Genomic DNA, 14,180 nt, shown 5'->3' with positions numbered 1-14,180 from the left:
AGGTGGAGTGAGCTGGACATGTTCAGAAGTTTTGGGGAAATGCATGGCTGACAGATTAACGTTGGGATGTTAAAGGAAGATTGGAAATATCTCTAATCTTTTCAATGTTATTATCACAGGAGCAAAGTATGCCCTCCACACAGTACTTCTTGGTGATTCTATTAGGGACAAAAACCTGAGTTGAACAATGGCACTATTAGTAGTAGTAATAGCAACAGAAGCAACTAATTTTTACTGAGATGCAGGCACTGTATTGTGTGCTTTATGTATGTATGTATGTATGTATTTGGCTGCACCGGGTCTTAGTTGTGGCATGAGGGATCTTCGTTGCAGCATGTGGGATCTAGTTCCCTAGTTCCCTGACCAGGGATCAAACCCAGGCCCCCTGCATTGGGAGCACGGAGTCTTAACCACTGGACCACCAGGGAAGCCCCTGTGCTTTATTTATATTATTACATTTAATTCTTACAACATTTCTATGAGGATGGTATCTCCATTTCATGCATGAGGAAACTGAGGTCTACAGGAGTTAGGTAATTTGCCCAAGTCACTGAGCTAGTAAATGGCAAAGCCAGGATGTGAAGCCAGGCTTATGTTTTGCACCTGTAGGCTAAATAGGCAGAGGAGTTCAGGCTCAGATATTCACAACAGTAACTTCCAAAGCAAAATTCTACATCGAATAGGCACGAAATCATAGAAGATATTTCTTTGTATTACATTGTTACAAATGATGCTTTAAAAATACTAAGAACCACTGATCATTTCAGTTATGATGGTTCTATTTAAAGTATTATTTCTATTCCATTTCACCAAAAGTCATATTATTGATAGTCATATAGTCATATTGTCTGTTTGATGACACATCAATAGTAAAATGACTTTTAAATTGTCTGTTGCTTAACGTGAATATTCAAAACCCAGGTATTAAGTGGAGGGATGTGTGTTCCACAAGGAAAGCTCAGTTTTCAAACAGGCGGGAAATGGATGCTCAGTGGGTACTTGGTCGCCACCTCCCACCGGGTGAAAAGTCAAGACTGCAATAAAATCACGTCCAATCCCTGGGTCAGCCGAGTTGGGCTGGGGGATAGCTGTTCAGACAACCCAAAAGATGAAACAATCCTAAATATTTACAAATACATTATAAGTTTTTAAGTTATTCTGGCATCCTTAGATAATTCATAAAATTAACTCCTATCCCCAGAGGACCCAATCAACCTCTATTAAATGAGGTGCCCTTAGAAATAGGTTGAAGAGAGTAAAATAGCCCTAAATTGAAATACCTCCATGGATAGTCCTCAACATGGGTAATCTCCATTTGGATTATTGAAGGTTGAGTGACTACAGATGGAAAAACTAAGCTTATATTTGCGTAATCTGCCTTCCCCACATAGTATTACCCAACAGGGTGGAGTTAAATAAGGGGCTTTAGGCTATCATTAGTATACAAATATTCAACCACAGAAAACAGGAGCTGGTGTTGAAAGTTACCCTACCATACATAACCATACCACTGCTACCGCTACACTTGTATAGTGCTTTCTATGTACCAGGCACTATTCTAAGTGCTTTTACGTTTATCAAGTCATTTATTATAACCCATTACAATCTTATGAAGTAAGTACCATTATTATTCCCATTTTATGGATAACGAAACTGAAGCACGGAGATTAAGCAATTTGCCCAGGTCTACCCAGCTAGAAAGTGGCAGAGTTGTGATTTAAAGCCATGCAGTCTAGGGACTTCCCTGGCAGTCCAGTGGTTAAGACTCCATGCTTCCAATGCAGGGGTCACGGATTCGATCCCTGGTCGGGGAACTAAGATCCTGCATGTTGCTCGGCCAAAAAAATAAAATAAAGCGCCAGCATCTGTTCTCTTAACCCACTACGCTAAACTGTCCATAAGAACTGAATAAAAATCCCTGGGAAATCTGAAGGATGATATTGCTGTTTGTGTAACAGGCAAACCATAATCTATCCACTACCTTAATCAAAACACACTGGAAGTTCAGATGAGCAAAATAAACTAATAGCTTCCCCACCAACTAGTCATTTCATCAGCCTGACCTGAATTAGCTTTGTTAATATTCCAAGTTGGCTTTGGGAATATTACCCAGTCTATCTAGTCTTGATTGGAATATTTCTTGAATATCAAAGGATAAGTCTTGGTTGGTTTTCTTGTGTCTTGCTGCCTCCGTGTCAAAAACCCAAAGGAAATAAATGTAATTCAGGATATAATGAAAAGATCAAACCTGCCATGAAACAAACCATTTGGGGAGCTAATTTGGCAGTTCAGACAACCCAAATCTCCACCATTTGGGGGCTTGGTCTCGCTAGTGACTACAAATGTGTTCTTTCTACCCCTCTGCCAGCTAAGAAAGCAAAACTGGCTGTCCAAGGCTTCTGCCACTGACCATATGTGCTGGAGTGGGCAAAGGTCAGGGAATGGCAGAGGCAATTAATCACATGATATTGGGAGGGTATCTCCTATTTGTCTACTTTTCTTCTGGACCAAAAAACATTTCTCCTGGGAGGACCTACACAGCTGACACACAGTCAGGCTGCCTAAGATCCCATGCCATTTTTTTGTAAGAGGAAAAAATCACAAATTATATTGCACCCTACAATTTTATTTTAGAGGAGAATTTCCTTTCCCTTAAGAGGTCTTGGCTCCATGTGAAAGATAATAGACGTTCTATCTGTGAGGAACTAGAAGAAACGCACAGTGTTTTGCCTTGGATTCTCATTAGGAAAGCTTTCATTTGAAGCAGATGGCAGAATTTTTGGCTTCTCATGACACAATGAAGTAACTTTAGTTTCTTTCCTCCTGTTTTTAACCTGGAATAATGACTGCAATAGGAGAAAGACAGTCTTTTAGATTTCATGGGGGAGTTCTGTGGATTCTCCTCAAATCTTGGGACAAAACACCTTATCTCAAATAGAAATTGAACAATATTGACTGATAGCCTGACTTTCCTAACACTGCCTTGAATCTGAAACAGAAGAGAAATATCTGTCAAAAGACACAGTTTCTGCCTTCCAGGAGGTGAAACCATAATTGAAAAGAAAGTAGATACAGTTTCACACACAAACACATAAATACGTATATAAATTTGAGAACACTTTAATATGGTGGCTTCTCAAAAACAATAGAAACTCTGTAAATAAATGGGAGACTTAGTATTATTTTAAATAACCCCTGTCCTTCTGGGTTTAGGATTGCTAATAGGCATCTGTTAAGTCAAATCTGACGTAGGAAGAGGTCTACTTTTGCTAAAACACCTTAAAGTAAAGAGGTCATTGGATAGCTCAGAAAAAGAATTAAACAGCTTATATATATTTTAAAATTTTAAAAGGGAAACTTGCTATTTTAGGCTGAAGTTAATATGTGTGGAGAGGGTAGAGAAAAGACTAGTTTCCTAATGAAAATGGAGACCTGAATAATATTTCTTTAAAACTAAACTAACATTGGGAAAATCCTAATTTAAAAAAAAAAAGGATAATAAAAAACCAAAAAGCATTCAGTGAAAAAAAAAATTCTCCTGACAGACTAATAAGGACTTTAATATGATAATCTGGTGTTTATCTGCGCTTTGCTTGTGCAATTGCAGTTTTCTCAGCTATTATGCAAGAGCTCTAAAATGAATACCTAATTGACTCCTGGAGAAAAGTATTACTACTGAAATGACTTAAGCAAACACATTCCGAACTAACAAAGTATTTTAAAATGATTTGAACTGAAAAATGAATGACAGCTAAATGACTGCCATTAACCATCCTACAGGTGCCCCTGGCCATGGCTCATTTTGTTTTTATCGAACACCCACTAGCCGTAGGCCAGCTTCAGCTGCAGTATGTCAAATACTTTGGTAACTTGAATTTTTCCCCCTCACCTGCCAAAATTGCCCGTGAACTTGCAGTACTACTCTATCTACTGCTAGGTGAACTCAAAACAGAGAATGTCCTCGGCTTCCGTTTCTAGAGAGATGTAATGTGCTTCAGTTGTTTGAAATAGGGTAAGTAAAATGGAACAAGAGGTAGGCACATTGGCCTCAACAATTATTTAGGCAGGAGACAAAATCAAAGCTGGAAAAGGCAACTGAATTCTCTCCTACTTGACATTAATAAGTTTTCTGGACGTGGATCTCCAATTCGTATAAGTTTATATATCTTTTCTCTTAAACTACATAGGAAGTGTATATAGAAGGATATAGTCAGTACATTCGCATATAATTTTAGGAAGAACTTCTTTTATTCTATGAGATAGTATTTTTAAAAACCATAAATAGAAGTGTTGAGAGTTTGGAAATAGGGAATAGAAATGTTCCAGCCAGAAAATAAATCTGGAGCACACTGACTACTTCCAAACCATCTTTCTTTCAGCCTTTTCGTGTGCCACTCCAGTCAGGTTCTCTGCCCCACCTAGGCAGCTGCCTCCGTGGTTGCACAGAGACTCTGTGAAGCCGAAGCAGGCCACCTCTTCAGACATTCAGCTTTTCCTTGGGGCTGGTTGTTTGCATCCATTCTCCAAGCTCTTGCAGACTTCCTGGGTCCTAACTCTGGTAATTCTGTTTTTCTGGCTTAGAGGCACCTGGTCCTAATTCTGGTAGCTCTGTCCTCCTGGTTACTATCCTTTCAACCACTTGGCTTCTCATTCTGCCTGCCGTCTTCAGCTGCTCTGACTTAGGCTTGCCTACTAGCCTGTACTACTATTTCTGGGACCTCCAATACTACTCAGTTTTGTTTCCAAGGTCCAGCTTCTTATCTAGTATGCCGAGCCTTTATTTCTGCACTTCTGGACATAATACAGGTGCATCCGAAAGTAATTTGCCAAAGTGTAAAGTGATGACTTGCATGTAACAAAGTCAGTTCCACTGCAGGGAACGCCAGCTCCACACTGGATATTCTACTGCTTTAAGTCACTTGGCCAGTCTAGTGTATTGCATCTTAATAATACAACAAATGACCACAGTAGGTTAGAATCCTAACCTCTTCTAAGGAGCAGCCCCAGCTATATAATCCTGGGATTGGAAGGAATCATATTAGTTCAGCTTCTTCTCTGCTTTTAAAAGCATTATTCAGCATGACTAGAATAAAAGTCATGTTTGGAATCTTTATAAAGCAGAATTCTGATCAGTTTCATTTCCTGAATGAGAATCTTGAAAGCTTCCCATTGCTTACTGAGCTACAAAGTGAGGGGTGTGAGCCTGGGATGTGCAAGATGAAGCATGGAATACAGGAAGAGAACACTGGAATATCTATGTTTATTTACATTATCCTGTTACATTTCTTTTTTTGTATATTTTTATAGAATATATAATATGTCGATATAGTAGTGCACATATAGTTTATTAATAAATGAATATACATATGCTGGGGTAAATATGCAAAAAAATTTACGGGTATAATCAAAAATGTTTGGAGGACAGTGGCTTTTAGGACAATAACTACGCCTTAGAGCAGCATTTAAGGTACCTCACAATATGCCTTCAACCTGCCTTTTCTGCTACCTCACTCACAAATACTACCCCAATCGGGGCACCCTATGCTCCATTCACACTGAAGTACTGGACTGGAAGTTCTATGACGGCAGGAATCATGAACATCTCACTCACACTTCGGATACCCAACCCTTAGCACATTGCATAGCATCTACTAGACACTGAAGATATATTTACTAAATGAATGATCAGTTAATAAAACAAGCTTTGTAAGCACATTGTGCTATTTCATATCTCTGTACCTTTCCACTTATTGTGCTGTTTGGAATGTCCTTTCTTTCAGCCTCAACCCGGGGAACACCTATAAAACTAGATTTCTTCATCAGTGCCTCTACCCCTACCATATAGTTACTTATGTCCTCTTTTGGGCTCCCATACATCTTTCTAATTATTTATAATACATGTTTGTCTTCTTTAATATCTCTCTGTATCCTCAGGTCCTGGCATGGTACTTAGCACATTGCAGGTGCTTAATAAATACTGTGGGATGATGTATAAGTGAATTTCTAAACAATTATTAATCTTTAAAAGGCATTAGAATGTTTCTGCTTCTAATGATGATCAAAAACAGTACAAGACTTGACCCCCCAACTGTAAACAACTGGACTAAATATATGAAACCACTGCTTTCAGCTACTAGACAACAGGCAGCACAGGACTGTGATCTCCAGGAGAAGGGAGAAAAATGCAGTGAGTCTTAAGATCACTCCAAGCAGAACATGGATGACTTGATGAGTTGAGGAGGTAGAGATGGAATTAGGGGAGGCTAAGGTGGCTGGAATTTGCAGGAGAGAATAGCAGAGAGGACAGCAATGCAAAAGCAGAGATTCAGAAATTTGTATAGGGTCCCTCTTGAATCTTTGCCTGAGCATTAAGCTGTGATTCCATAGAGTGACTCCATGAGGCTGGGCAAAGAATGTCAGGCTGCAAGATGTTCCAGTTCCATCTAGGCATAGTGGAGAGATATCACTGAATACTGGAGGCATTCAGTGAAAATGCCAAAACATAAGACAGTAGTAGGGCTTAACTAGCCATAAAGTAAAGGCTACTCTAGACATGCCCAACAAAGCTTAAAAACAAAAACAAGCCTTGAAAGAATCAAGCTGATCCATAAGCAACTGAACTGAATCTACTAAGAGGAAACAAAATTCAGACCTTCAACAATGTAATGTTCACAACATCTTGCATCCTCAAAAACTTACTAGACTTGCAAAGAAGAAAAAAATGTGATCAAAAACAAAAGAAAATTTGATCAATAGAAACAGACCCAGAAATGACAAAGTAATAGATTTAGCAGAACAAGAAGTCATAAAAAGATAATACAAACATATTCAAGGATTAAAGGAAAACATAAAAATAATGAGAGAAATGGAAACTATCAATATAAAAAAGGAACCAAATAAACTTTTAGAGCCAAAAACATACTACATTTGAGATTTTAAAAATTCACCAAATGGAGCTTAACATCAGATTAGTCAACGGCTGAAAAGATTGGTAATAGTGATTAAAAACTCACCAAACTGAAGGAAAGAGAGAAAAAAGGATGAAAAAAATTGAACAGAGCTTTGGTGATGTGTGGGACAATATCAAATAGTCTAACGTACACATAATTGAAGCCCCAAAAAGGACTGGGGAGAGAAATGGGTGAGAAATATTTCCCAAGAAATAAGTTCCAAATTTGATGAAAATTTTAAACCAAAACATATATGAGGCCAGCAAACCCCAAGCAGGATAATTACAAAGAAAGTCATATTAAGGCACATGATAGTCAAATTACTGAAAACCAGTAATAAAGAGAAAATCTTTTTTTTAACACTTAAAAATTTTTATTGAAATATAGTTGATTCACAATGTTGTGTTAGTTTCAGGTATACAGCAAAGTGATTCAGTTATATATATGTTCTTTTTTAGATTCTTTTCCATTATAGGTTACTACAAGATATTGCATATAGTTCCCTGTGCTATACAGTAGGTCCTTGTTGGTTATCTATTTTATATATAATTGTGTGTATATTTTAATCCCAAACTCCTAATTTATCCTTCCCCCTCCCTTTCCCCTTCGGTAACCATAAGTTGCTTTTCTATGTCTATGAGTCTATTTGTTTTGTAAATAAGTAAGAGGAAATCTTAAAATCAGCACTTCGCCTCCAAAAAGACATAGTATATTCAGAAGGACAAAGATAAGAATTACCACCAACTTCTCATTAGAAATAATACAATCCAGGGAACAATGAAATGACCTCCTTAAAATGCTAAAGAAAAAGGCTATCAAACTAAAAGTCTTTATCCAGAGAAAAATATTAAAGAAAAAAATACCATTAACCTAAAATTCTATGTCCAGTGAAAAGAAACTTCAATAATGAAGGAAAAAATAAAGCCTTTTCCTGACAAATGAAAGATGACAGAAGTGATTGCCAGCCAACCCACATAATAAGAAATGATTAAAGAAGGTCTTCAAGTGAAAGGAAATTATATTACATAGAAACTCAGATCTATATAAGTGAATGAAGAGCACTGGAAATGGTAAGTATATGGGTAAGTATAAACATTTTTCTTGTTTTTAAGTTACTTTGAAAGATAACTGTTTCTGTTCTTTTCCACGGAAATCTTTAGTAAAAGGCGAAAGATTTATACAGCAGAAACTAAAACAACATTGTAAAGCAACCACACTCCAATAAAAATTAATTTAAAGAAAGATAACCATTTAAAGCAAAAATAATAATAATGTATTGTGAGGTTTATGACACATGCAAGTAAAATGTACAATACCAATAGCATATAGGACAGTAGAAAGAGTGGAAGTACATTTTTGAAGGTTCTAACATTATATGCAAAGTAGTATAAGACTATTTGAAGGTAGATATCAGTTAAAGTTATACAGTTTAAACCTTAGAGCAAACACTAACTTTAAACAGAGTTTAGTCACTAAGCCAATAGTAGAGAAAATGGAATACTAAAAGATAATTACTACAAAAGAAGACAGGAAAAAAAAGGACCAAATGCGACAAGCAGAAAACAAATAGCAAGTTGTAAACTTAAGCACAACCATATCGACAATTAAATTCAGTCCAATTAAAAGCAGAATTTGTCAGTGGGTTCAAAATCCAAGATCCAACTGTATGTCTGTCCATAAGAAATGTACACAAAATATGAATTGGTAGATAGGTTAAACATAAAGGCTGGAAAAAGATATACCATACAAACACTAATCATGAGAAAATTAGAGTAGCTATATTAACATCATACAAAGTAGACTTCACACAAGGAATATTACCAAGAAAAAGAGGGACATTTCATAAGTATAAAGGGATTGATTCATCAAAAAAGACATAACAATCATTAATATGTATGCAACAAATATAAGAGCTTCAAAATACATGAAGGAAGAATGACAGAAATGAAAAGAAAAATAGACAAATATGTAATTATAATAGGAGATTTTACAACTCCTCTTTCAGTAATTGATAGAACAAGTAGGCAGAAAATTAGTAAGGATGTAAAAGAGAAGAATAATACTATCAACCTACTTGATTTAACTGACATTTACAGAACAATACATCAAACAAAGGCAAAATACATTTTTCTTTCAAGTTCACATGGAACATTCACCAGTAGAAACCATATGAACGACCATAAAACAAGTCTCCATGATTTTAAAAGAATGAATTATCCAGAATCCATTCTCTAACCAAATTAAAATTAAGTTAGAAATGGGTAACATAAAGATGTCTTGAAAATTAAACACCACACGGCTAAATAATCCATAGGTCAAAGAATAAATCACAAGAAAAATTTAAAATATTTTGAACTGAATAATTAAAATACAACACATCAAAATTTGTTGCATGTATAGTACTTAGGAGGAAAATTTGTAGCTTTCAATGCTTACATTAGAAAAAAGAAGAAAGGTTTAAAATCAATGACTTAAGCTTTCACTTTTGGAAGCTAGAAAAGGAAGAGCACATTAAAACTGAAGTAATTAGAAATAAGGAAATAAAAAAGATAAAAGTAGAAAGCAATGAAATAGAAAAGAGATAGACAATAGAGAAAATCAATGAAATCAAAAGCCAGTTCTTTGAAAAGATCAATAAAATTGATAAACCTCTAGATGGACTGACTGCTCAAGAAGAAACAAAAGAAAGAAATGAAATACAAATGTTGGGAATGAAAAAGGAGACATAGCTTCAGTTCTTATAGACATTAAAAGTGTAATAAGATAATATTATAAATAAGGAAATTTGGAAAAAAACCCATGAAATGGAAAAATTACTTGAAAGACACAATTGTCAAAACTGACACAAGAAGAAATAAAATATCTGAAGCCCCCTGTCTATTTAATTGAATCTGCAAATAAAAACTTTTCCGCAAAGAATACTCTAGGCCAGATGACTTCACTGGCTAATTTTATCAAGCATTTAGGGAAAAATTACTATCAATCTTATACAAATTCTTTCAGAAAGAGAGAAGAGGAAAGGACACTTGCCAATTTATTTTATGAGTCTAGCAATACCCCAATACCAAAACCAGACAAAGAAACTACAATAAAACTTCAAGAAAAATATAATCCATTATGAGTACTGTGAACATAGATGACATAATCCTTAGCAAAATAATAGGAAATCAAATTCAGTAATATCTAAAAATGATAATATCTTATGACAAAATGGGGTTTATCTCAGGAATAAAAGGTTGGACTAACATTAGAAAATCAAATGTAATTTACCATATTAACAAAACAAGAAAAGCTATATAATTGCCTCAAAAAATACAGGAAAGTGGTTTGACACAGTTCAACACATATTCATGACAAAATTTCGCAACAAACTAGAAATAGAAGAATACTTCCTCTTTTGATAAAGGGCATCTACAAAAACCCCTATACTTAATATCATAGTTAATGGTGAGACTAAATGCTTTCCCCTAAGATCAGAAACAAGACAAAGATATCCACTTTCAACATTTCTATTAAGTGTTGCACTAGAGGTCCTGGCCAGCACAATAAAGCAAGAAAAAGAAACCAAGGCATACAAACTAAAAAGTATGAAGTAAAACTGTCTCTATTCATAGAAGATAAAATCCTGTAAATTTAAAAATCCTATGAGACATGCTCTCACTCCCTCTTGCGAGAGCACCAGAATCACAACTAACTGCTGAACAATCATCCACAGGAAGACACTGGAACTCACGAAAAAAGATACCCCACATCCAAAAACAAAGGAGAAGCCACAATGAGACGGTATGAGGGGCACAATCACAATAAAATCAAATCCTATAACTGCTGGGTGGGTGACTCACAAACTGGAGAACACTCACACCACAGAAGTCCACCCACTGGAATGAAGGTTCTGAGCCCCACGTCAGGCTTCCAACCTGGGGGTCTGGCAACGGGAGGAGGAATTCCTAGAGAATCAGACTTTGAAGCCTAGTGGGATTTGATTGCAGGACTTCGACAGGACTGGGGGAAACAGAGACTCCACTCTTGGAGGGCACACAAAGTAGTGTGCACATCAGAACCCAGGGGAAGGAGCAGTGACCCCATAGGGGACTGAACCAGACCTACCTGCTAGTGTTGGAGGGTCTCCTGCAGAGACGGGGGGTGGCTGTGTCTCACCGTGAGGACAAGGACACTGGCAGCAGAAGTTCTGGGAAGTACTCCTTGGCGTGAGCCCTCCCAGAGTCCACCATTAGCCCCAACAAAGAGCCTGGGTAGGCTCCAGTGTTGGGTTGCTTCAGGCCAAACAATCAACAGGGAGGGAACCCAGCCCCACCCATCAGCAGAAAAGCAGATTACAGTTTTACTGAGCTCTGCCCACCAGAGCAACAGCCAGCTCTACCCACCACCATTACCTCCCACCAGGAAACTTGCATAAGCCTCTTAGATAGCCTCATCCACCAGAGGGCAGACAGCAGAAGCAAGAAGAACTACAATCCTGCAGCCTGTGGAACAAAAACCACATTCACAGAAAGATAGACAAGATGAAAAGGCAGAGGGCTATATACCAGATGAAGGAACAACATAAAACCCCAGAAAAACAACTAAATGAAGTGGAGATAGGCAACCTTCCAGAAAAAGAATTCAGAATAATGATAGTGAAGATGATCCAGGACCTCGGAAAAAGAATGAAGGCAAAGATCGAGAAGATGCAAGAAATGTTTAACAAAGACCTAGAAGAATTAAAGAACAAACAAACAGAGATGAACAATACAATAACTGAAATGAAAACTACACTAGAAGGAATCAACAGCAGAATAACTGAGGCAGAAGAACAGATAAGTGACCTGGAAGACAGAATGGTGGAATTCACTGCTGTGGAAGAGAATAAAGAAAAAAGAATGAAAAGAAATGAAGACAGCCTAAGAGACCTCTGGGACAACATTAAACGCAACAACATTCACATTATAAGGGTCCCAGAAGGAGAAGAGAGAGAGAAAGGACGAGAGAAAATATTTGAAGAGATTATAGTCGAAAACTTCCCTAACATGGGAAAGGAAATAGCCACCCAAGTCCAGGAAGCGCAGAGAGTCCCATACGGGATAAACCCAAGGAGAAACATGCCGAGACACATAGTAATCAAATTGGCAAAAATTAAAGACAAAGAAAAATTATTGAAAGCAGCAAGGGAAAAACAACAAATAACATACAAGGGAACTCCCATAAGGTTAACAGCTGATTTCTCAGCAGAAACACTACAAGCCAGAAGGGAGGGGGAAAACAGATATAAAGCGATGAAAGGGAAGAACCTACAACAAAGATTACTCTACCCGGCAAGGATCACATTCAGATTCAATGGAGAAATCAAAAGCTTTACAGACTAGCAAAAGCTAAGAGAATTCAGCACCACCAAACCAGCTCTACAACAAATGCTAAAGGAACTTCTCTAAGTGGGAAACACAACAGAAGAAAAGGACCTACAAAAACAAACCCAAAACAATTAAGAAAATGGTAATGGGAACATATATATTGATAATTACCGTAAACGTGAATGGATTAAATGCTCCAACCAAAAGACACAGGCTTGCTGAATGGATACAAAAAGAAGACCCTTATATATGCTGTCCTCAACAGACCCACTTCAGACCTAGGGACACATACAGACTGAAAGTGAGGGAATGGGAAAAGATATTCCATGCAAATGGAAATCAAAAGAAACCTGGAGTAGCAATACTCATATCAGATAAAATAGACTTTAAAATAAAGAATGTTACAAGAGACAAGGAAGGACACTACATAATGATCGAGGAATCAATCCAAGAAGAAGGTATAACAATTATAAATATATATCCACCCAACATAGGAGCACCTCAATACATAAGACAACTGCTGACAGCTATAAAAGAGGAAATCAACAGTAACACAATAATAGTGGGGGACTTTAACACCTCATTTACACCAATGGACAGATCATCCAAACAAAATTAATAAGGAAACACAGCTTTAAATGACACAGTAGACCAGATAGATTTAATTGATATTTATAGGACATTCCATCCAAAAACAGCAGATTACACTGTCTTCTCAAGTGTGCAAGGAATATTCTCCAGGATAGATCACATCCTGGGTCACAAATCAAGCCTCAGTAAATTTAAGAAAATTGAAATCAGATCAAGCATCTTTTCTGACCACAACGCTATAAGATTAGAAATGAATTACAGAGAAAAAAACGTAAAAAACACAAACACATGGAGGCTAAACAATACGTTATTAAATACCAAGAGAGCACTGAAGAAATCAAAGAGGAAATCAAAAAATACCTAGAGACAAATGACAATGAAAACACGACGATCCAAATCCTATGGGATGCAGCAAAAGCAGTTCTAAGAGGGAAGTTTATAGCAATACAATCCTACCTCAAGAAACAACAAACATCTCAAAAAAACAATCTAACCTTACACCTAAAGGAACTAGAGAAAGAAGAACAAGCAAAACCCAAAGTTAGTAGAAGGAAAGAAATCATCAAGATCAGAGCAGAAATAAATGAAATAGAAACAAAGAAAACAATAGCAAAGATCAATAAAACTAAAAGCTGGTTCTTTGAGAAGGTAAACAAAATTGATAAACCATTAGCCAGATTCATCAAGAAAAAGAGGGAGAGGACTCAAATCAATAAAATTAGAAATGAAAAAGGAAAAGTTACAACAGACACCGCAGAAATACAAAGCATCCAAAGAGACTACCACAAGCAACTCTATGCCAATGAAACAGACAACCTGGAAGAAATGGACAAATTCTTAGAAAGGTATAACCTTCCAAGACTGAACCAGGAAGAAATAGAAAATATGAACAGACCAATCACAAGTAATGAAATTGAAACTGTGATTAAAAATCTTCCAACAGACAGAAGTCCAGGACCAGATGGCTTCACAGGTGAATATTATCAAACATTTAGAGAAGAGCTAACTCTTCCAAATAATTGCAGAGGAAGGAACACTCCCAAACCCATTCTATGAGGCCACCATCACCCTGATACCAAAACCAGACAAAGATGTCACAAAAAAAGAAAATTACAGACCAATATCACTGATGAATATAGATGCAAAAATCCTCAACAAAATACTAGCAAACAGAATCCAACAACACATTAAAAGGATCATACACCACGATCAAGTGGGATTTATCCCAGGGATGCAAGGATTCTTCAATATACGCAAATCAATCAATGTGATACACCATATTAACAAATTG

General features: G+C 36.8%; 1 protein-coding gene and 1 non-coding gene across 3 annotated transcripts in view; both read right to left on the bottom strand.

The window, feature by feature from the left end:
- The window catches only part of CAMKMT (calmodulin-lysine N-methyltransferase), a 399,695-nt gene that overhangs the window by 113,696 nt on the left and 271,819 nt on the right, over positions 1-14,180 (bottom strand). The window lies entirely within an intron of this gene.
- LOC133074836 (U5 spliceosomal RNA) lies at positions 8,039-8,154 on the bottom strand. Its single transcript, XR_009697243.1, has one exon. It is a non-coding gene; the product is annotated as a U5 spliceosomal RNA (small nuclear RNA).

This window comes from Eubalaena glacialis, chromosome 14, assembly GCF_028564815.1.
Source record: "Eubalaena glacialis isolate mEubGla1 chromosome 14, mEubGla1.1.hap2.+ XY, whole genome shotgun sequence".
Lineage (NCBI taxonomy): Eukaryota > Metazoa > Chordata > Mammalia > Artiodactyla > Balaenidae > Eubalaena > Eubalaena glacialis.
The sequence above is the reverse complement of the archived record's forward strand: the minus strand, read 5'-3'. Positions and strand labels throughout refer to the sequence as shown.